This window comes from Eulemur rufifrons, chromosome 15 (genome assembly GCF_041146395.1).
Source record: "Eulemur rufifrons isolate Redbay chromosome 15, OSU_ERuf_1, whole genome shotgun sequence".
Taxonomy (NCBI): Eukaryota; Metazoa; Chordata; class Mammalia; order Primates; family Lemuridae; genus Eulemur; species Eulemur rufifrons.
The window spans coordinates 38,255,976-38,280,592 of record NC_090997.1 but is presented as its reverse complement, the minus strand read 5'-3'; positions in this window follow the sequence as shown (position 1 = coordinate 38,280,592).

Genomic DNA, 24,617 nt, shown 5'->3' with positions numbered 1-24,617 from the left:
GCACCACAGCACTCCTTTAGGGAGGAGTTAGGGCTGAAGAAACAGGAAGTAGGTGAAACTCTAGTAAAATAGTGATAATATAGCAGGTATTAGTTTTTAAGGGTCTACCATTAGTCAGGCACTGTGCTAACCACTTTCCATTATTAGTTCATTTTGTGCCTATAATGATCATTAAGTAATATTAGTATACTCATGCTCTTTCTCGTGAGAAAAATAAGTCCTTTTTCAGTTTTACTAGTGGATATTACTTTGTTTGGCTTTCTTTCTAAAAACCTCTAATGAAATGACAATAGATCTAGAATTGAATCTACATCTATAAAAGTAAGATGCTGTGGAAAATTCTGACAAGATTATTTTCTTTTACTGAGCGCTTTTCCAGATCCTAAAGGGACATGCAACTTCAGAAGTCTTGAGTATGATGACGCTTGTTTTATACCATCTTGTCCTTCCAACTGAGATTGGCTGCTGAAACTCTAAATTTCTCATTGAACTATCAAAGAAAATTTCCAAAGATATTTCTGAAACTTCTGCCTCCATTATTCTGCTTGCAGTCCATTTTTCATAGAACTATCCAAGAAATCTTTATTAAACACAACTCTGAAGGTGGTACTACCTTTCTCTGAAGGAACTGCACTGCTTACAGAATGAAATCTAAACTTCTTAGAATGACATTCAAGGCTCCTATTCTATAACCTTAATTTACCTTTTTAGTTTTTTCATCCATTCATTCATTCAACATGCCACCAAACCCTATTTGTCAGTCCTAAGAAAATCATTTGTTTGCTACTGGGAAGAGTAAAAAGTTCAGACTTTAGAGCCAGATACCTAAAGTTTAAATCCTGGCTCTGCTTATTACCAGCTGTGTGACCTGAGTCAAGTTATTTAACCCTTCTGTGCCTCAGTTTCTTCTGTTTTATAATGGGGATAACATAGGGTTATAGTGAGAACTAAATGAATGAGTCAATAGATGTAAAGCACTTAGAACAGTGATTGGCACAAGGAAACTGCTATGTAAATATCATTTATTATGTTGTACCTCTGTTAATTCGTAGTGTCGTATTGACCTGGTATGCCTTTCTTTTTCACCTTTCCCAATTTGTCCCTTAAGATGCTACTCAGATGCTATTTCCACTTTAAGTCTTTCTAGGCTTATACTTCCACCCCAGTAGTTTGTTATTCTACCCTTCCCTATCTATGCCTATACTTTATTAGATTTGCACACATATTATGCTGTCCATCACATTGTGTATGTACATGGTTCTTTCTTTCCCCCAGGGGATACTGCTGCTTCTTGAGGGCAAGGGCCATATGCTCAATGTATGGTGTAATAGAAGGAACAATGTTTGAATCCCCATAAACTTATGTTCAAATTAATTGAGGTGTGACCAAGGAAATATTGCCTAATGCCTGTAAGCTGTAGTCTACTCATCTTTAAAATAAATAGTATGATTGTAATATTAGATTCAGCTCCCTTAATATTTTAAATGTTTTTATAACCATTTCCCATAAAATTAGTTTTCTTCTCTGTCCTTTTTGTATAATACTTAATCATAGTTTGGGAAGATTGACTAAAAAAGAAACTGTGAGAATTTCTTCAATAATGGTAATTTTATAATATCATGACATACATTTTCCCAAAACATTTTAAATCATGCTTAAAAAATGTTCTCTCAGAGAACATTTTATGCCTTTCTTTGTTTATATGGCATGGCCTTGCTCTTTGCTAGTAATAACATCAATTCTACTCTGGGCATCTTTCCCTCTGCATGTGTCCTCAAAGCAAAACTCTCCATGAACCAGCATCTCAGGTGAACAATTGTGGGTTATCGTAAATCTTAGAGCTCTTGAAATTTCATGATTAAATACTTTTGAAAAGCTTCTTTTAGGAGTTAATTTACTCAAAGCCTACCCAATAAAATGTTTCTTTTTATGCCACTTTCTGTAAAAGCTGTTCTTATAAAATTGGTTAAGATTTCTGCTCAGTGCAAATGTCTATGAACACAGCTCAAACATTCTCTATGTACTTTTTTTTAAAAAAAATTTTATTAATTTTTTCAGAGTATTAAGGGGGTACAAACAGTTTGGTTACATAAATTGCCTTTGCACGAACTGACAAGCATGCCCATCCCCCAGACAGTGTACACTGCATCCGTTAAGTGTGAATTTACCCATCCCTTCCACCCCCCTCCACCCCCCTCCTACCTGCCTGACACCTTATGAATGTTACTTCCCATACATGCACATTAGTGTTGATCAGTTAGTACCGATTTAATGGTGAGTACATGTGGTGTTTGTTTTTTCCTTCTTGTGATACTTCACTTAGAAGAATAGGCTCCAGCTCTATCCAGGATAGTACAGTAGGTAGTTCATCTCTTTTTTATGACTGAGTAGAACTCCATGGTCTACATATACCACACTTTATTGATCCAATCATGTATTAGTGGGCACTTGGGTTGTTTCCACATCTTTGCAACTGTGAGCTGTGCTGCTATAAACATTCGAGTGCAGATGTCTTTTTTATAGAATGATTTTTTTTCCTTTGGATAGATACCCAGTAGTGGGATTGCTGGATCAAATGGTAGCTCTACTTTTAGTTCTTTGAGGTATCACCATACTCCTTTCTGTAGAGGTTACACTAGTAGTTTGCAGTCCTACCAGCAGCATATGAGTATTCCTATTTCTTTGCCTCCATGCCAACATTTGTTGAAAAATGCTCAACATCTCTAATCATCAGGGAAACATACTCTATGCACTTTCATCAAGCATCCTTTAGCTGGGGCAAGAGAGAGAGTTAGCTTGTATTATTGCCTGGATCTTTCACATAAAAAACCTAAATTATGGGGAAGTTTAAGACAGACTGAAGAAAGATATAAACAGCAACATTATGCCTCTGGACCTGTTAATATATACCCATAGGTTGAAGTTTACTTTCAAACAGTATTAGACTGTATTTTTTTCTCAAATATTCTTCTCTAGCTTTCTCCATAATTCATTGGGAAAATACAAATGAAAACCAAGAGTTTTTGTTTTTTTAAAATTTGAACCAATGTTCTTCCACTTTAAAAACTTAAAGAGCTTTGAAAGCTGCCTTTAGAAATAACAAAATAGAAGAGCAGTATAAGGTAATACACTTACTGCTGTGTAATCTATAATTAAATTGATTCACAGAGCTAAAGGCTACATGAATTAAAGCCACACAATCCTAGAAATGATCTAATTTCCTTCATTCCTATTATATAATTTTGTGATACGGGGGGCCTTGATCAGAGAGAGGATTTATCATGAGTGGAAAGAAGGGTGATTTGAGTTATTTTTTATGAATGTAACTTAGAGTTATTAAAGATACAATATGTCAAGACAGGAAAAATCCCTGATAAAGTAATATTCTCAGAGTTGAGTCTAACTCTTGGTTCACATTGAGTGTTACTTTACTGTAAGTGTCCAAACATTCAACATTCCTATGCTTGTGAAAATTTAGGGAAGATCTTACATTTTTTAATTTTGAAAAAATAACTTGTTAAATATGGGGAAAATAACAACAATAAAACAAATAAGCAAAAAACCCCATCATAAACCATCCTGTACCTACTAACTAGAATTGACCATCGTTAACAGGTTATTTTATTTGTTTCAAATCTTATTTGAAACATCACAAAAAGTTATCTCCGTAAGGAATCAATCTTTATGGAGACACCAAAAATTTTAATTTAGACTAATTAAAAATGCATTATGGAATGACAAATACATGTGATCTATGGTAATATGAAGCATAGTTGTTTATACTTTACTCCAAATGACATATAGTGTGGTTTTGCTATTAATTCCCAATTCATCTCAATTGAAATGATTGAAAACCTTTAGTCAAATATTTTCATGGAATTTTTTTGTCCTACACTAAGTTTCACTTCTTTGATACCTAGAATTTACTGATCCTTCTTTTTATATGTTTGTTTTTTCTTTTTTTTAAAAAAATTACCAGCCTTTACATTCATGATTTTTTTAGTTTAATTTAAAAACATTTATTGTCATTTTTGTATTATTTAGGATTAAGTTGGCTGCACTTACATGACTATGGGACATCCCAAAGTAACAGTGGCTTAAGCAAGATTGAACTGTCTTTCTTTTTCATGTAAAAGGTAGGGAGGAAGTCAATCAGCATTGTGTGGTGGCTCATTTTCATTAGAAACACAAGCTTCCGTCATGCTCTGTCATCCTCAGCTTCTGGCTTCCATGCTTCAGGATACCTCTTTTGGAGCTCTAGCCCTCACTCCAATCCTGAGCAGCAGGAAATTAAAAAAAGAGAACATTGCCATGGTTTAATAATGCGGCGAGCTAAACCATGGTTTTATAGTTAAGGGGAATGGAATGATAGATGTTAGCTGGAAACCAATAGGCTTTGTATACCTCCACATAATCTGCAAAATGCAGGCTGCTAACCAATTATTACAAAGAAAAGCTTATTTCTTTATTTGTATCATGCTGTGGCTTTGTGCAATGTCTAGGTGTTTTCTCACCCAGCTGCCTTTGTGTTTTGCCTTTCAAATGCAGGGATTTTAACTGATTTGCTTTTTGGTGAGAAAAGTCACATTCTGATTAAATTGATGTTTGAGAGAATTCTTCATTATGCAGAAATATGTATGCTGTAACACTTCCTACGTAATACTATTAAGTATCTTCTTCAAAAGGCATTTTATTGTAAATCATCTCCCATCTGATAATTTTAAACATTATACAGTAGTGATATTCAGAAAATAAATACAAGATAGCCAAATCATACTATTTCTATTTATTTGACATTCATATACTTGTCAGGTATTATTTTTAAGTCTTTTGCAAATATCAACTTATTTTCCTTTTTCATTTTTATTCTCTCACAGGAATATAGAATAGTTTCCCAGGGGCCACATGACTTTATGATGATATCACCACTCTGATGGCCAATAGAATGTATACTTGTTATTCTTGCACTTTACAAACTTCTCAGTTTTAATTTCTTACACAGTAAATATCAACAGATAAAATCTACATAAATAATAGGTTTTGAGGGTTCTCAATTCCTGAAAGTGAAAAAGTATCCTGGACCAAAAAAAGTTAGGTTATTATGTATGAAATGTCTAATTTCCTTAAGTACTAAATTTGACAGTTGATATCTCTGACATTTCACTTTGACACTTCTTGGTTTATGTTTATTATGAAGGTACATCTTCAGTCTTTCAAATTTACCGTTTGGCTTGTGATTATCTTTTACATTTTTTTTAAGAGCATTTTATTTTTGTAAAAACAAGGATAAGGCAAAAATTCGTGTTATTTTTGAATATGAGTTCCATAGTGGAACCAATGCAGCACAGACAACTCGAAATATCAACGAAGTGTTTGGGAAGGATGTGGTTAATGAATGCACAGTACGATGGTTTGAGAAGTTCTGTTCTGGTGATTTTAATCTTGAAAATGAGCCACATGGGTGACCTGAGACCAAATTAGATAATGATGAGCTGAAAGCTGTAATGGAAACGAATCCATCTCAACCAACGCATGAATTAGCAGCAAGGTTTGACATACTATTCCAACAATATTGGACCATTTGAAACAAATTGGCAAGGTAAAGAAGCTGGATAGATGGGTTCCCCATGGATTAAATGAGCATCAGCAGAGAAATCATCTTGAAGCTTGCCTTTCTTTGCTGTCACGACATAAAGGTGAACAATTTCTACACTGTATTGTTATGTGTAATGTAAAATGGATTCTTTTTGACAATCACAAATGTTGGGCACATGGTTGGATAAAGATGAAGTGCCAAAACACAGTCCAAAACTGAATATTCATCAACAAAAGCTAATAGAATATGTTTGGTGGTCCAGTGCAGGTATTGTCCACTACAGCTTCATGAAACCTGGTCAATCGATTACAGCAGATGTCTACGGCAACCAATTAAACAAAACGATGAGGATACTTGTGATTAAGTAGCCAAGATTGGTCAATAGAGACAGGCCAATCCTCTTGCAAGACAACGCTTGACCACATGTTGCACAAACAATGCTGCTCAAATGACAGAGGATGGACTTGGAAACTCACTGTCATCCACTGTATTCACCAGACCTTGCACCAACTGACTAGCACTTCTTCCATGCTTTGGACCACTTCTTCCAAGGAAAAATATTCAGTTCTCAACAAGCTGTGGAAAACGCCTTTGGTGATTTCATCGCCACTTGCTCTCCAGGTTTCTTTGCTGCTGGATTAAACAAGCTACCGTTAAGATTGCAAAACTATGTTGGTAGTTTAGGCACATAATTAGATTAATTGTAGTATTTTTTGTTTGAGATATAATAAACTATGCTTTTGATTCAAAATCGGACATTTCATATTTAATGACCTATAAATCACTGTTAATTTATGTTAATCACATATAAATCACTGTTAGAATTCCCAAATATGTGAAAAATTTGATAAACATAGTTAATCTGTAATCTATCTGTCAATTAACATTTTAAAATGCTATTAACTATGTTTACAATATACAGTGCTAAGATGGAAGTGAAGATGTAGGAGATAGATCATTGAGGATTATAGTTCTACTGCAGTAATCAAATGCGTGTGTGTTTGTATGTGTGTGAGTCAATTAGTTATTAGCATAATACTATGCAACAAACCATGCTCAAACTGGTAGCTTAAAGCAACATGCACTTATTATTACACTCAAGTCTATAGCTTGGCTGGCAGGTTCTGCTGATCTTGGCTGGACTCACTCAGACGTCTGCAGTCAGCTATAGATTAATTGCAGGTTTTGCCTAGTCTCACCTGTGTCTGAGGGTCAGCTGGCTGTTGGATGGACTGGGAATGCTTCAGCTAGCATGAAGGAACATGCAGCTCTGTACCACATGTCTCATCTACTAAAAGAGTAGCCAAGATATGTTCTCATCATTTTGAGGACAGAGATATAAGAATGTGGATGCTAGGACATGAAAGTAAATGCTCAAGGGCTTTCCAAGTGTCTGCTAATATTCCATTGGCCAAAGCAAGTCAACATGAACATGGCCAAGCTCAGAGTCAAGAACTGGGGCACACCTCCCCACTCACAATGAGAAAGAATGGGGGCCCTCAGAGCAATCAGTGTGTATATGTATGGAAATATAATTTACAGTCATATTTTAGTTGTATTTATTTGTAAGGAAAAGTATGACACTTTCAAAATAGGAAGGTCATAGTACATTGTATTATTTTCTTGATTTACTTACAAACTTATGAAGTAGTTATTTTTACCATGAGATATGGACATGTCTTATGTAATAAACTTAAAGCATTTTATTTTATAATTATTTTATTTTATCTTTAAAATTATCTTCTCTTACATAAGGTTGAATTTTTACAAAGAAATATAGTATCCATTTTCATTATGGTGGGATCTGAGGCAGAGTTATCAATATGGTACCACTTTCAAAAACAATTTACAGAATCAGATGACTCAATATTGAGAGATGCATTTGCTATATAAGAAATGTAGGCAAAGCAATGTAGCATTTGTTGGAAAATCTAATAGGTATCCCTCTTTACTGGGATGGATGGTTTCTTCATTAAACTCCACCTTCTCTCTAATCTTGAGTCCTTTGCTTTTGTGCCTCCTTTGACTAAACCCAGTCTTTTTCTTCCGTTCTTGAGAACTCACACTAACTCACCTCCAACATCTTTGTTTGCTCACCAGTGAGAACCCTGAAAGCCATGTCAATTTTTCACTTCAAACTTACATCCTCCACTTCGTTTTTGGTGTATCTTGCTAAATTTATAATATTATCTTTTTTTGCTGTGCTTCCTCTTGTTTAACACTTTCTTTGAAATCTTATGTCTCTTATATACAATGACTTCATTAAGAGAGAGCCAGGATCATACAATTCTTTGTCCTACATTTGAAGTCAGGAGAGGCCATGCCAAATTCTAAATTTTTTTTTCTTTTTTCACCATTTCTGTGCATTTTTTTTTTAGTATTCCCTATGCTATTTTGTAATAATGCTACCTTAAATTGCTTTGTTCCATGAAAGATGGGATCTGTTTAAGGACTTCACAGTACAATGTTAGTGATGGGAATAGCTTACCTTTCCCAGAGTAGACCTTATTTCAATAAAGGGCAGCTAGAAAAGATAATGAATTAATACTTAGTGGTGGAATATTAAATTGTTTGGAACACACATATATGTTTTTATTGTTAATAATAATAGCTACTATTTATTGAATGTTTTCAATGTACCGGGCACCATACTACATTAGCTAATTTAATTTTCACATCAGTTAGGTGTTATCTGTATTTTACAGATGCAGATGCTGAGGCCTCATGAGATTAAACAACTTGTCTAAGGTCACAGTGCAGAATTCAGGGCTTTAGAGATTGCAAAACCAGTTAAAAATTCCTCCTTTACGGAGGGCATTCCTGCAACCCTCAAGAGCACACCAGGCTAACTGATGGTTGGATTTTGAAGAGATGCTCTATATGGTCTTTTGTATCAGAGTATTTCTTCCTTGTCTTAAGTCTCATCCTCCACCTTTCTGCAAAGCTTACATGCTTCACTCTCTTTCTGTGCTGGCTACTCTTACCCTTAGATTCATGCTCGTCTTTTCCCGTTTTGATTTTCTTTGCCTTTTTCCTTGCTTTTGCCTTTCTCTTTCCTTCTGTTCCTCTCTTTATCTCCTCCCCTTTCATCTAATCTAGAAAATTTTTGTTTGCATTTACATTGTTCTATGACAAAATAATCCCTTCTTATTTATCTCTGGACCTAAATATTAAAAACTGGATCATGATTTCAATGCATTGGTCAAAGTCTTGATTTGAAAAAAGTCTAGTAGAACAGCTTTATACAGCGTGGATTCTTTTTGTAATGTGAGAAATCACCACCTAGTTTTTGGGTCTCAATGTCAAGATGTCTTTAGTCATCTAAATTGGTCTTTAAAAGAAAGGTTTTTTACATTAATATTTATATAGCTACTCTGTACTCAGCATGCCCCAAACCACCTTCATTATCTACCCTCCCTGCCCCACCCCTGGCATCATTCCTTTTTCTGTATGGATATCACTACTAGCTGCATACTAACCTAAATTAGAAGCATCAGTTATTGTCACTTTCTCCCTGTCCCTCTCTCACACGTGTAAGCACTATCTCTCCCTAACTTTTCTTCTTCTTTTTTTTCCATTACATTTTTGTGGCTCAATGTTGGTTCATCATTGTTATTTCTTTCTTTTCTATTATTATACTCTCCTAACTAGCATCCTTGCTTCTTCAAAATACTCTCCACAATTATATTTTTAAAAGTACCTGGCTGAAATACATTGCTCCTTTGCAGAAATACTTCTAATAGTTCACCATTGCCTACGAAACAATTAAAGTCCAAATTTGGAGATGACTCACAAGGCCCTTCCTCATGTCCCCATCTACCTTTCCAGCATCAGCTTCTATTTTATCCCCCATGCACCATATGGTCTGGCCGACATTTACCTTTTCCACAATCCCAACCAGCAGGTTTGTCTCTCCCACTCTCCCAGCTGCCTGTGATACACGAGGATACCATAAAAGCACAAATAGGCTGGACAACGAACGAGATCAGAAGTGAGAAGCTCTGTAGGGAGGAACTTAAACTGGAAGAGTGGTCAGCAATACCCTCATTACATAATGTTTGTGAATAAAATTAAAATCTCTCATGAGCCGGCTAGGCCCAAGACTCCTTACGCCAAATAACAGCGCATTTATTTGAGCCTGAGAAATTTGCCAGCCGTTGCCAACTCTTTCTCTCTATGGGCTGAGCTGTTTTTCTTGTCCCCTCCCATGGGCTGTTCCACCATGGCTACCATCTGAAGTTAAGAGGTAAGTATGCCTCTCTCCACTTCCCTTTTCCCTTGGTTGCTGTTGGGTTCCACCCTCCATATCAGACCACTTAGATATCTACATTCACCAGAATTGAGCCCAAGTTGTTTAAGCTGTCAAAAGACATTTGGGTTAATAAGATACTGAAATCAGTTTTTTGTGACTTGAAAGTTTCCCTTTTTTTGTTAAAAGTTATTCTTCATGTATACTTTTATTGCTAACTCTTATCACTTTTTCCATCACCCTTGTTCAAAACTAGGGCCCTGTGTGTGGCAAAGTAATTGCAGAAACAGAATGGAGCGCTGAAATATCTGCCTGCTTCCTTCCCCACCAGCCTTTCTGTCTAGATAATTGCAGTAGAACTTGCTGAATGATACAGATGAAATTTTATATAAGACCGTATTGGAACAATAGTGCATCAGATGCTTGTCAAATCTGGGGATGTTCTTTTTCCTTTTTGCTGACTTTTCCATTTATATATATTTTGGCAATTTGAATAGAAATTTGTTTGGGGATGCTTACAATCCCTGAATGTCAGATGTTTCCTTATTTGTGGACATGATATACAATGCAAAATGCCATTGCTATTTTCTTTACACCTCCAAAAGAAACCAATTATCTCATCTTAACTTTATTTTTTGAAAAGTGAGATTATGCTATTTTCAGGCACTGTGTGGAATGTAAAAGTCTATTCTAGTGAATATTTTAGTTAAGTCTTGCCTTCAATTTTTACAGTTTTTGTTTACTGCCAAGGTAATTATTCATTTCTTGCTCGCTCTAAAGCCATTTTTACATAATTCTTTAATGGCACTTTTTATATTTTATTTTAATGAAATAGCTACTCTTCTGGATTTGGGGCTTTAAGAGCAGGGGTCCTGGTCACATTCTTTGCCCTAGGGTCTAGCACACTATCAGATAGAGCTAATGCCTCCAACAAAGGTTGTGATACATTTATCTTTATATCCATGGAGAGGAACTCACAGCTCTGACACAAGATGGGCTTTAAGAATTGTGGATAGAATTGATGAATCAAAGGCTTTTAAGACATTTTGGGGCCTTAGGTAATAATGAATGCCATGAAACTGTACTAGCAATCATCACCATCTCTTGGGTACCAGGCTAAGGACTTTATATGCAATCTGACTTTAGTCCAAACCACATCCTAACATTATTAATCAGGTGTAATTGTCCTTCTTTTACAGCAGAAAACTGAGGCTTTGTATTTGCCAGGGTTCTTCAGAGAAACAGAACTAATAGAAGTTTAAAAGATATATTTATATATGTGTATGTAGATATATATATTTATTTTCTTATAAGAGGAGATTTATTATGAAAATTGGCTTACGTGATCACGGAGGCAGAGACGTTCCATGGTCTGCTGTCTGCAAGTTGGAGAATGAGGAAAGCTGGAGGTGTAATTCAGTCTGAGTCTAAAGGCCTGAGAATCAGGAGCTCTGAAGTCTGAGTGCAGTAGAAGATGGATGTGCCAGCTCAAGTAAAGAGAGAGTGAATTTGCCCTTCCTCTGCCTTTGGTTTCTATTCAGACTCTCAATGGATTTGATGATACCTGCCTACATTGGTGAGGGTGTTACCTTCTTTACTCAGTCTACTGATTCAAATGCTAATCTTTCCCTGAAACACTTTCACAGATACACCCAGAAATGTTTTTACCAGTTGTCTTGGCATCCCATAGTCCAGTCAAGTTGACACATAAAATTAGCCATCACAGACTTAGGAGGGTTAAGTAATATCCCTAAGTCATCAACTATCAGAAAGTCGAATAGACCTTTATCCCAGTACAACATAAACTCAAAGTTCATTTTCTTTTCTTTTTTTTTTTTTTAAAAATATATGTATGATACTTTATTCATCAAAATATTTGTTAACTAGGAAAACTTTACCGGATTGTCAAGAGGGAATGGGGGAGGGGTTTCATCAGTGGCATTGTTATGCAAGGTAGCTGCTGTTTGACCTGCCACCCTTCTGCTTCCAGTTTTATCAAAGTTCATTTTCTTAACACAAGGGTTATATTGTTTCTCAATATATTTTAAGAAAAAAATTCCAATTTAAGTTTTAAGTAAATAGCCCAATATATTGATCTAGAATAGGTGTTTAAATGACAGCTCTAAAGGAGTGCTTTCTCCACACAAGGATCCACTTTCCTAAATCTATACTCTCCTTTCCCCATCCATATCTTAGTCTAGGCCTGAGTAGATATAGTGTTTTCTTATCAAAGTTATGACAAGGCTGCATGGTATCTATTCAGTATTCTACGGTTTCCTGAGCTACATCTGTGTATTATTCTTTGGCTGTGTTTTCATAGATTAGGAAAGCAATGATAATTTCTGAAAGATTGAGGGGAATATACTTATTGGCTCTCTAATAGTACATCATACATATGATCATTGCTTACTTAGCATTTTTCTATTCAATCTATTGTTTACATATTTACATAATTTTCCATTTCTATGTATTATAAATCAACATTGAAAATAGCATCCTTACATATAATATTTGTATCTGATTATGTTCTTAGAAGTGGAATTACTTAGAGAATACAAACTGTTTTAACAGCTCTCCATAGATATTTCCAAATTTCTGTCTGGAGTGGGTATATATTTATTTTCATATCAGCAATTGGTGAGAGCACAGGCTTTACTGGTTCTTTGCCAGTAAGCTGAAGTTTTAGCACTTCAAGAAATTTGCTACTTTGGTAGGCAAAAACAAAACAAAACAAAATAAAATGTCACTTTGATTAATTTATTCCTATAAAGACAGAACAATTATTCGTATATTTAATGCCCATTTATATTTCTTTTCCTTTAATCTGTCTATTCATGTCTTTGGCACATTCCATGAAAACATTAATTTTTTTCATATTGATCTGTAACAGGTCTTTATATATGTTAAAATAATGTTAAATATGTTGTTTCTTTTTGGTAGCTGATATTTTCTCCTGTTGCTCTTCCCTCCAGTCTCTGAGTTCTCACGGTGGGCACTATTCTATTGTCTGGAACTCATCTCACCTCCAGTTTTCCTTTCCTATTCTTTAGCTTCTGCTTCAATTAAGTTTGTTTTCTGCCTTTGCGTGGTCACTAATCACAGCATATTTATTGCATTTGTTTGTAGCACAGGCAGAACATACTTTTGTCACTTTTATACAAACATGAAGTCAATTTCCCCTAGTAGCATTTCACATGAGAAAATACTTCCTTAATTCAGATCATACTTCTGTGGGTTTATATTATTTCGGTTATTGGACAGGACAAAGGAGGAACTCATGTTTGCTGTCTGCTATAACACTAAGAATTTTGCTCTGTTTAACCTCATTTTACTTAAATGTTACAAAAATAATACAAATTAGGCATTACTATTTCTGATTTTCAGATGTAAACACTGAAGCTCAGAGTGTTAAATAACTTTGTGAGCCACTCGACTCCCAAGGCAGGTATCTATCACCTCTTCACACCATAGATGATCAAAATGTGAACTTTGTAGAAGTTCATAATGTAGAAAAAGACTGTCCTGGGCATATTTAAATTGCTTTAGACATGCAAACCACTTTTTATGGTTTTTGAGCATTTTTAAACTACATTTTTTCAATATTTGTCAATACAAATATTAATATTATCTTACTGATTAAATCAAGTTACTCAAGACCTTCTAAAATATAGCTTAATTTCAGGACTTTGCTATATCTGAGGATATTAAGATATGCCTGTGTGAAAATACCCTGAATTCCGCTTTCCCCAATTCAGGGTGGTTGTATCCTCTTGTCTGAGAGTGAGCTCTGGCCCTGTTCCATGACCAAGGAGGAAGCTCTGCTCAGATCAGTGGCTGAAATATAAAAAAGCCAAGTATATTTTGTGGGGGAGTATTAAATTCAAATCCCATCGCCTAAGCTGATACAAAGTGATTGTAAAGTCTGGGGAAATGCTTAACAGAATATGTCCCATGCCCTTTGAGCGCTGTTTAATTTTTACTTAACTAGATGGACTGGATTCTGTGCTCCCCAGTAAATGGGCAGACGTTCCCTCAGGCTTTTCTCAACACCTTTTATTCTCCAGAATCACTGAGAGACGAAGCCAACAAGGATTTAATTTCTCTCTCCGAAGCCATGTTCCATGAAAAGGACATTAAAAATAATCTTTGCTACTCCTTTAAACTCATTTTAATTATTGAAACCATTTTCAATTATCTTAAGGCAGACAACAATTGCACAAACTTGAAGAACATTGTTGTATCAATAAAAATACATGATTATAGCCCTATTTGGAAGTAATCTTTTTTATTCAATTGTAATTCAGAATCACCTAAGGGTAAAATGGAATTTCAGATAGGATAAGATTAGTTTTAGTTAAGCTAGCTGCAGTTTTAATAGCTCCTTAGTCCTAGGTACACAGACGCCACAAGCACTTTCTAATTTTCCATATGGATGCTTGTTTATACTGTATTTTTTTTCTACTTTTCTTATAAGTTGATATGCTTCCCTTGAAAACTAATGGCAAAAAATTAATGAGAGACTCTAGTTTTTAAAGTACATTTTATTTTTATTGGATTATTCTGTAACATGTGTTTGCTTATTTCATATATTTTAATACTTATGTTCTCTTTGAACACTGAAGTGCAATTATTATATGAAATATTTAAATGGTTCACATTTCTCTGTTCTCCTTAATACATGTAAGTGACACTATATCTCAGCATCCATGTAAATGACGCTTATGACTTACAAAATATTTTATAATTAAAGTCTCTCAAGAACAGAAGAAAACATTTTACTCTATTAGATTTTATGAAAACATAAAGCAGAGCTAATGCAGCTCACAGGATAAATGCTCATAAAACTATGGCAGTTATCTTAGTCTGAGATGCTATAACAGAATACTGTAGATGGGTGGCTTAAACAACAGAAATTTATTTCTCACAGTTCTGGAGCTGGCAAGTCTGAGTTCAGGGTACCAGCATGACAGATTTTAGTGAGGGCCCTGTTCGTGATTTGCAGGTAGTTTTTTTCTCATTGTATGTTCACAGGATGCAGGAAGAGAGAGAGAGAGAGAAATCCCATGTCTCCTCCTCTTTTATTAATCTCATTCATGAGGGCTTTACTCCTTGACCTAATCAAGTCCCAAATCACTCCCAAAGGCCCCACTCCTAATACCAGCAATTAAGGGTGAGGGTTTTAGGTTTTAACATGTACATTTTGGAGAGACAAAAACACTCAGTCTATAAAAGCAGTTTAATTACGGTTCAAATGTTTTCATTGCTGGTAGCAAGCCTACATTCTAATCTCACTTCTCTTCTTAATCAACACATGTCAGTCACATTTCAGGAGCATTTTGACCCCCATGATAACTAGGACCTATGATAAGATAAAGTTTGGATTATATCTGAAAAGCTATACCAAATCTCTCACCTGGGCAATTACCATAGCCTTCTAACTGGTCTTCCTGTATCCAGTTTTGTTCCTACATAGAAGGTAGAGTGAATTTTTCAAAATATAAATCAGGTATAAGGGGGAGGGGAGCAACATGGCAGACTAGAAGCAGCTTGCAGTCGCCACTCTCAAGGAGAGGATCAAAGGTTGTGGGTAGAGGTTCACCGTGGATGGACTGTCACAGAGAGAGCATTTTGAATCATTAGAGAAATGACTAGAGAAACGCAACGTGGGGGAGAGAGGTGGGGTGATCCACTTGGCAAGATTGGAAGGTACTTGGGGGAAAGCATCGTAGGTTTTTCCACACTCTTTTCTGTTGCTTTCTTCCTCTGCAACCTTTGTCATTTATGCCTGTGAGTTCAGTACCTAGCACAGTCCATTATACATATTTTCTTTTTATTTGTGAAATATGAGTCTAAATATATCAAAATCCCTCTTCTGCAAAAGACATGGACCATACAATATTTTATTTTAATCATCCTCTTCTGATCTATGTGATATTACCATCCATTATTTGTTCTGTCTTTTTTTATTCCATACCTATTGTTTTGCTTTTTTTGCTTAATCTAAACAGTATGTATTATCTACCTGTTTACCAATTACTTTGGTCTTCATTTCCTCTTGCAACTCGTACAACGTTTTGCTGTCATTTTCCTTTTTCTTGGAGTATATTCTGGTAGTTTTTTATTGTATAGTTCTATTGACAGTAAAAACTCTCAGTTTTTGACTATCTTACTCCAAAAAAAGTTTTCCAGGTTAATTCTGGGTCACGTGTTTCTCTCAGCATTCCAGTGATAATGTTCAACTATTTTCTGATCCTGAGTAAGCAATTTAATCTCTCTAAGACTCAATTTCAGTGGCTCAATGAAAGAAATAATCCAAATGTAACTGCAGGGTGTTCACTCAGGGTCACCTTGGTAAAGCTTTCTCAAACCCAGGCCTCCCTGTCTGTCAGTGGAAGCAGTTACTCCTGGGACTGTGTTTCTTTCCATGGTCGTAGAGCCTGGGATACCTCATGGGGCTTAAGGTTTCTAAGGCCTGAGAGCTGGCTTTCCAGATAGCTTCTATAAACCGCTGGTATCTTAAACCAGACTGCACCCAAACACAGCGTGATTATTTGCCCTGACTCAACTGCTGTATGGTGAGTATCCCGCTAAAGATAGTGGACTTGGTGTCACACTGAGAGTTTAGCTCAGTATTCTGCCCTACTGGCCTGCTGCTTAGCCAGTGCTGCCCAGTGTCCTCAGTGCGAAACAAAGAAGCCTCTGTGTGCTGACTGTGGCCTTTGTCATTTTCCCTTTCCCCAAATAGAGGCTACTGCTTAGCCAGTGCTGTATGATTTTGCAGAACTCAACTCAAACCTTGGTATATAACAAGTGGCCTACCTGGCACAACAGACTTCTCATCAATATCATGGTAGTACCAACACCATTTAGTTGATATAAAGATTAAGTGGCAAAATACATATCAAATACTTGGTATATAGAAAGAACTTGTTTTTGGATGATATTTTTGTTATTAAAAATATGAAGTGCCCTTTGCATTTATTGACTCCTCTTTAAAATGTTCCAACTTCAATAGTATATGCGAGTTTAAGCTAAAGTGGATTTTTTTCTTCCCATACATTTTTGTGTTGCCTAGAAACAATCACTGGCTTCTGAAAATAAAAAACAAAATCAACAATAGTTTCCAGAAGACAGAGCCTTTGCTAAGATTTGGATGAAAACACTTGCTTAAAAATTAATCTCCCCTCTGCTATCAATTATGAAGTGCTTTAACAAACACAAAATGTGTAATGATTGTTTATTGTTTTTCATTTGAGAGAGTGCACCCACATCACAGGAGCAGAAAGAATCTGAAATTAATTAGCAATTGATCATGACAGCATGTCTTCCCATACAATTTATACAATACCTGCCTTGATTATTTTTGAATCCATGAAGGAGAACAAGCATAACAAACTGGTGTTTGACAAACAAGCAACCTAATTAAAAGGCTATCAGGGATAGCAAATGGAACAGAAATGAATAAGAAAAAATAATGTTTGTTAAAGTCAATGGATTATTAATACAAAGCAAAAATACTGGTGCATAAAATAACTTTGTCTTTCAAACATATGTTCTAGGCATAGCTTTTGGCAGAGGGCTCAGTTCAGTAAACTTAACTATAGCTTACCTATTCTCTTTAGTTGTTTAGGGGCAAATATGGAAGACCAGATACCATTGCCATCTCCATAAATTACAGTGTATTGGGGAGACATGAGGGAATATTAAGAAATTAACATAAAGAAGGACATTATAAGAATGACAGGATTGTTCAGGAAAAGTTTCACACTGTTGATGAGCCTTAAGTATAGAAAAGAGATAAATAGAAAGTAGATGGTTACTGCATATTAGGGTAATTGTGAATTTTTGTGATAGGCGCTGATATTTGTGTGTGTCTATAAGGATAAAGGGAGTGTAGAGGAAGCCATAATACTAATAAAGGTTTCAAAGTTTCCATGATGTTTTAATTTTTCCTATTGATAAAACTTTTAATTCTGAGACTTTGCCTTAGGCCTTCTAAAGAATTCCTGGTAAAGCAGTACAAAACTTTAAAGTTTATATTTTTAGTAAGTGAAGACAAAGCCAATTATCCAGTAATGTCTATGCAATCCTGGAAGTTTGCATCCTGTTTTGTTTCTTGGACAACTTCTGCCCTGTTTGGAGCAGCATTCCAAGCTCAGGGTTCATCCATAATCACAGCTCCCAAAACATCTTGGGTCAACGTGAGCTGTATTGGACTTCAGAAACTGAGATTCAGAAAAAATGAGAACATCAAAAGAGACTTTAACTTCTTGTATCAGCAATAGAACAAACAGAGAAAGATGGGTTGCTTGGTGTCAATGGTATAATTCTGATTAATAATAAAGTAGATATTTTTGCTTCTGTGATTCCTAATATGGTAAATTATTTTCTGAAGGAGAATTCTTCATAACAGATGATCTAACCTATTTGAACAACCCCATTGATGGCAAACTTACCCTCTTTTGAAGTGGTTCATTCATCTTAGTGGAAGATATATTGTAGAGGATGGCCATGAACGAGGCTGAACATGTATGAAAATATGAACAACAATGGGAAGTACTAGAAGAGATGAAGGCAAATGTTATGTTTTTCTAAAAGCATGAGGATGCACAGTTCATAACTACAGAATTAGGAGTTTAATATTAATCTTAAATAAAAACCTAGAAAATGTTATTATAGAGCTTCACTGATATAAAGTTCAATGTAAGATTCTAAACCTGGATACAAATACTAATGTCACAAATAAAGATAGGATAGGATTTGGCAATGTCACATATGAGGGCAAATTTGGGGGTTGAAGTTGAGAGTAAATTCAATATGAGATAACAATATGATTTGTCTGAAAAGAGAGATTATGCCATTTTCTCTTTTAAAATTCTCTTTCAGGAGGTAATTTTCCTTGTTAGAAAAGACAAAAGCAAAAACAAAATCTTTATTTTCTTTATTATACATCAGAATTATACCATTGACCTCAAGTAGACCCTCTAATCTGTCTTTGTTTGCTTTATTACTAACCATAACATCTCAGGCCACAGTAACAGAAATGTAGGGTTAAGAAGGCGGATGTGATAGTCCTCTTGCTATCTGCAGTGTAATTAATCTTCAGATACTTAGAGCATGGCGTTGAATGTTAGAAGCCAGATTATAAAAGCTATATGAACACACTGAAAACATAGTAGAGAATGACTAGGAGGATGAAAGGACTTAAAATTCTGCCCTGCAAAAGATGGTGGAAGGAATTATAGGTATTTAATTCAGAAAAGGTAAATATTGGACAAACATACTATTGAATACAAATATAGTATGTTCCATCATGTGGAAAGGAGTTTAGATTTGTTTTAAATGACCCACTGGATCAATGGTTGGAGGCTAAAATGAGATTTTTTTTTTTCAATTTAAACAAGAAAATTCTAAAATTCCAAATTATCTGGAAATCAATGGGCCTCTTTAGGAGGAGTGAGTTTCCCATCAGTTGACATGTTCAAGCACTGAGTAGACCATCACTCACCAAGGATGTTGTGGGAATATTAAAGTATTAAAAAATGTGGTCAGAGGTGATGAGGAAATAGGTGCTTTCTAAACTGGAAATTCTGTAGATGGTGAACTATTTTATACGTTAGTATTTGGTTTTTAAATGCAACTACTACTGTCTAATTAATTGGACCTCTATCTCTAGTAAATTATATCATTTATTCCAGAAGTTATTCTAGAAGAGCTACCATTTTAAGGATAACTCCCTAAAGTATTGCTTTGAGGTATGGGGACTTAAATTTAACAGCCCAAACTCATTCTGAGGAAATGTCTGCTAAAGCCAAAGGAGAAAGCCAGTTGAACTGGGACCACTTAATAGGGCATATTTGAGGGCTACTATCAATTTGAGGCCATAGTTGATGATATTCAATCTATTCACATAAGTGGTTCTCAACCTTGGGGTGTTTCTGCACCCCACAGGACATTTGGCAATGTCTAGAGATACTTTTGGTTGTCACAACTGGAGGGGCTGCTACTGACTACTAGTGGGTTGGGGGTAGGCATGCTACTGATGCACAGGATGGTCCTCCACAACTAACAATTATCTGGTCCAAATGTCAGTAGTGCCAAGGCTGAGAAATTCTGCTCTATGTAAGAGGTCTCTTCCTCTTGCCCCACTAATGTCATTTGCTTTCTTTATCCACAAATTCTCCTTTTATCTGTTATTGTTGTTATTTAATATCTATTGGTCTATTTTTATTTATTTATCCTGAACAGGAAACACAAGGTTTCTCGATGAGAAAATAGAAAAATTATTTCTCACAGAGCATCTTTTTTTTTTCAATATATTTTATTTTATTTTTTTGTTTTTCAGCTCATTATGGGGGTACAAAAGTTCAGGCTATATACATTGCCCATGCCTCCCCATCCCCCCGAGTCTGAGCTTCAATTGTGTCCATTCCCTAGACAGTGCACATCACACTCATCATGTAGGTGTGCACCCATCCCCTCCCCCCACCCCTCCCCCCCAGTCAGAACTTCAAGCATGACCATTCCCCAGGCAGTGCGCATCGCACTCATCAAGTAGGTATACACCCATCCCTTCCACCCAGCCCTGACCTCTGTCCAATACTCAATTGGTGTTATTCCCAAATGTGCACTCAGGGAAATCAGTTTGCTGGTGAGTACATGTGGTGCTTATTTTTCCATTCTTGGGATACTTCACTTAATAGAATGGGTTCCAGCTCTCTCCAGGAGAACCAAAGAGATGCCATATCGCCATTATTTCTAATATTTGAGTAATATTCCATGGTATACATATACCACATTTTGCTAATCCATTCATGAATTGATGGGCATTTGGGTTGTGCAACCCCTGTGGAAAACAATATGGAGATACCTTAAACAGATTCAAGTAGACCTACCATTTGATCCAGCAATCCCATTATTGGGCATCTACCCAGAAGAACAAAAGTCATTCTATAAAAAAGACACCTGCACCCAAATGTATATAGCAGCACAATTCACAATTGCAAAGATGTGGAAACAACTCACAGAGCATCTTGTGCCAGTTCCCCAGGCCCCACTTGCCCACAGAGTGATACAATGGAGGCTTGATGTCCCTATGCATGCACTACAGAAGGACCCTAAAATTATAAAACTTGGAGCTTATATAGAGTGGCTGGCATGTCTATGCATTCTCCCCTCAGAAAATGTAAGAGAAATTTGCTCTGGAGTGTAAACAATTCCTCTCTGGAGAGAGGAGGAGAAGGTCTCTATTTCACCACTCTGGAAGGTAAATGCATGGCTCCAAGGAGAGTTAAGATTGTATGTGGCTGGCGGGGTGTAGGGTGTGTGTGTCTACTTTTAGGGATGCTATTCAATTACCCTTTAACCCAAGCTGCCAGCAATATTTGCTCAGAAAACCCTGACCATGCAGAAACATGAAAATATCCATGGAATATTGAATACCAACATTATTTAAGAGTTTATTTCTTTTCTTGCCCTCTGTCATCTAATTCTCTCTCTTTCCCCACATGTCTTCTTAAGGGAATAGCATTACCTTAACCACCCTTCTTGTGATATTCAGAGCTCTGAACTCTTGGATTTCCTTAAAAACAAACAAGATCCCTCCAAACTCTGTGTGTGTGTGTGTGTGTGTGTGTGTGTGTGTATTTAAAAATAGAAATCTATGTGCCTAATTTACTTTATTTGATCTGTCATGAAATGTAGTGATTATGTATCACTGAAGTTTAGGCAGTAGATATTTTCCTGAAAAGTTGTGTGAAAATTCAATCTTTGTATATCAAATAACATAACTAAAAAAAGAACACTGTGTTTAAAGCAACCCTATCATCCCTCCTTTTGTAAAGTGGTCCCCGATGTAAACAGAATTATAAATCTCTGTTGTTATTCTTTTACTTTTTAGTATAATTTTGAGTGAACTTTAAAAGTATTGTGCATAATTATATCATAGTAGTGGCAAGGGTAGAGATTTTGTGGGCCTAACAGAATTTTTGAGCCAACAGAAGCAAATTACAACTTAAGAAAGAGAAAAGGATAAAAGAGAGAGCATTGCTCTTAGTGAGGTTGGTTGAGTTTTCTTTCAAGTTTCATTATTTATCTAAATATTGAAGTTCAGACTCAAAATCAGTGAGTGAAAACTATTAAGTCAAAATTGAAAGCTAAGAAAAATCTGTGAAAGTAAAACTGAATGATATCTTGGGAGTCACAGATACATGATGGAGAAGAAAGTACAGTGTTACATATAGCAAGTACTAAATAAGCATTAACTGAACTGAACTAAGAAAAAAATGTTAATACTTGGATAATTTTTCAGAGATAATACTTGGATGTCCATTTCCTGCCACTTTTTGTAATTTGTCTAATTTCCAGGTTGACCTACATTTAACTTCTCTCATGAGAACGCGTGGAAACAAATTAAAAGAGACTTCCTTCTGTGTTATGTTTTATTTGTCTCTCTCTTGGATGCTCTTAATTTTGTACGCTGAAAACTGTCACATAGCCAGTGATAATTTTAATTTATTCATAACTAATAATATTTGTAATTAAAATGAAAGCCCTCTGACTTGGGTAACTGTGCCATTTCATTGAAGAGAGTTACATTGCCCATAAACGTCATTGCCCCAGTTTTGCCCTCTTTACTGTCCTATCTTTGCTTTTTGGGCTTGTGCAGCTTAGCTGCATTTAGCAGTCTGTTTTGAAAAGCTTATAGTGTGTGGGGATTTATTTAAGACAGCCTCTTCACGAGACTGAATTGTTTTGGGAAAAATATCTAAAATATATACCTTTTAAAAATACAAACTATATTCTGTTTTGTCCCTATGTTGCAGCAATAATTTATTGCTGTCTGACAAGATTCCTCTCTTAGTTATAAGCAAACAGCTGTAAGGTTAATTATTTATTAAAGTACCCTAGGCAGGGAAAATCTGTGTCTAGCAGAGAAATGTTTGCTTTATTAGAACTTCAAGAAGTTTTTGATGTTTTTCTTTCTCAACAATTTATCTCTTCCCAGACATATATATAAAATTAGGCACAATTTTTAGTGTGCACAGGCACCTTGCATGCATTACCTCATTTAATTCACACTATAGCTCCTTGGAATAGATATTCTTAGCTCAGGAGGAAACATTAAGAGGTGTTACCCAGCTGGTCATGAACCTTGCTCACCAGGGCTGGGCAGTTTAAGAACAGCACAAAGAGCCTCAGATGGCATCATGGTCATTGCTGGTGCTGGGCATCCTCTTGGTGTGGGTCTTAAAGGGGCAGAGTGGTGCTTGTGCAAGTATCATGGCACTGTCCATGGTGGGGCAAGACCCTTGGTGTAAACCAAGACTGAAAAAGATGCAATAGAAATCAGTATGCTACAACTATCTCAGTCACAGGAGAGGAGAATGAGGTAATCCAAAGATGTTAGTATATGAGGTAATATTTTCAGCATTTGTGTTCAAAAGTCTAAAGGGTGAGCCAGTTACTATGTTTGAGCAGCTAAAGGATTTTTGATTGCATGAGTTGCATTGTCTCTTCTGTCTCTACAGACAACCAAATCAGAGGAAGTGACTTTACATTTAAATTTTGCCTAGACCCAAGGACATATTCAACTGATAAGGTCACTCATTCATTTATTCATCTAGTCAGTCAACAATATTCATGAACACCCAGTAAGTACCAGAGTTCTGAGAACTGGGGATGCAGAGGTGAACAAAGCTGTCAAGGTTCCAGGGAGGGCCCTGGGGTTGACATTCGAGTGTGCATGTGTGTGTGTGTGTGTGTGTGTGTGTGTGTGTATAACAAACAAATGCATAGCTAAACAAGAGCAATAATCAGAGAGTGATAAGAAACTATGCAGAAAATTAACACCAGGAATGCCACTGGGAATGTCCCAGTAGCTACTAACGATTGCCTGTCTGGAAATGGGATTTATTCCAAGATCTAAATGGCAAAGAAGTAGTCATGCAAAAATGAGAGTTGGAGAAGGTGGTGAGAACCCTTAGTTCAAGGCCTGTACGGCCACAGAGAACAATCTTGTTGAATTTGGGAAACCTGGGGTGGGGGCGGGGCCGGGACTGCAGCTGGTGGAAGGTGGGGGATGCAGTGGTAGGAGATGAAGTCACGGAGGGCTGCAGGGGCAGGTTTTGCAGGGCTTGGTGAAGTGGGATAAGTAGGTTCTGTTCTAAATGTAATGGAAAAACCTCTGAAGACTTTTAGGCAGGACACAGAAAGGTGGTGATTTGCTCAATCTCCTTATCTAAAAAATGGGTCTAAAATGTATATATTCCATATATTTTATCTTTGTGAAAAATAACCTACTACGTATTAAGTACTCAATAAATATAATACATTTTATTAATGAAAATGTCCATTTTTCCTCATCGTATTATAGCATAGAAGCTGTAAAGCTGGTATCTTGGAGATTTCGAGAATAGTAAAAATACTGACTACTTTTATAGAGTGCCTACTGTATGCTTATATGTTCTAATTTAACATGCACTTCAACTTGCTGCAGAAGAAACTAACTTATAAAGAGATTAAGAAACTTGCTCAAGGTCACACAACCTTTAAGGAAAGAGCCAGAATCTCAATTTTACTGTCGATCTTTCTAACTAAGAAGTTAACGCTCTTTCTGCTGTGCCATGTGCCACATGGAGAATGTGAGCCCTGTATTCTCTTGATGGCCTGTGTTTGTAGCAGATGATCTCTTCTTTAAGGCCTTCCAGCTTTGATTGAGCCTGGATTTTATGAGCAGTTTGGCCCATAAACCATAAATCACAAAACAGTCTG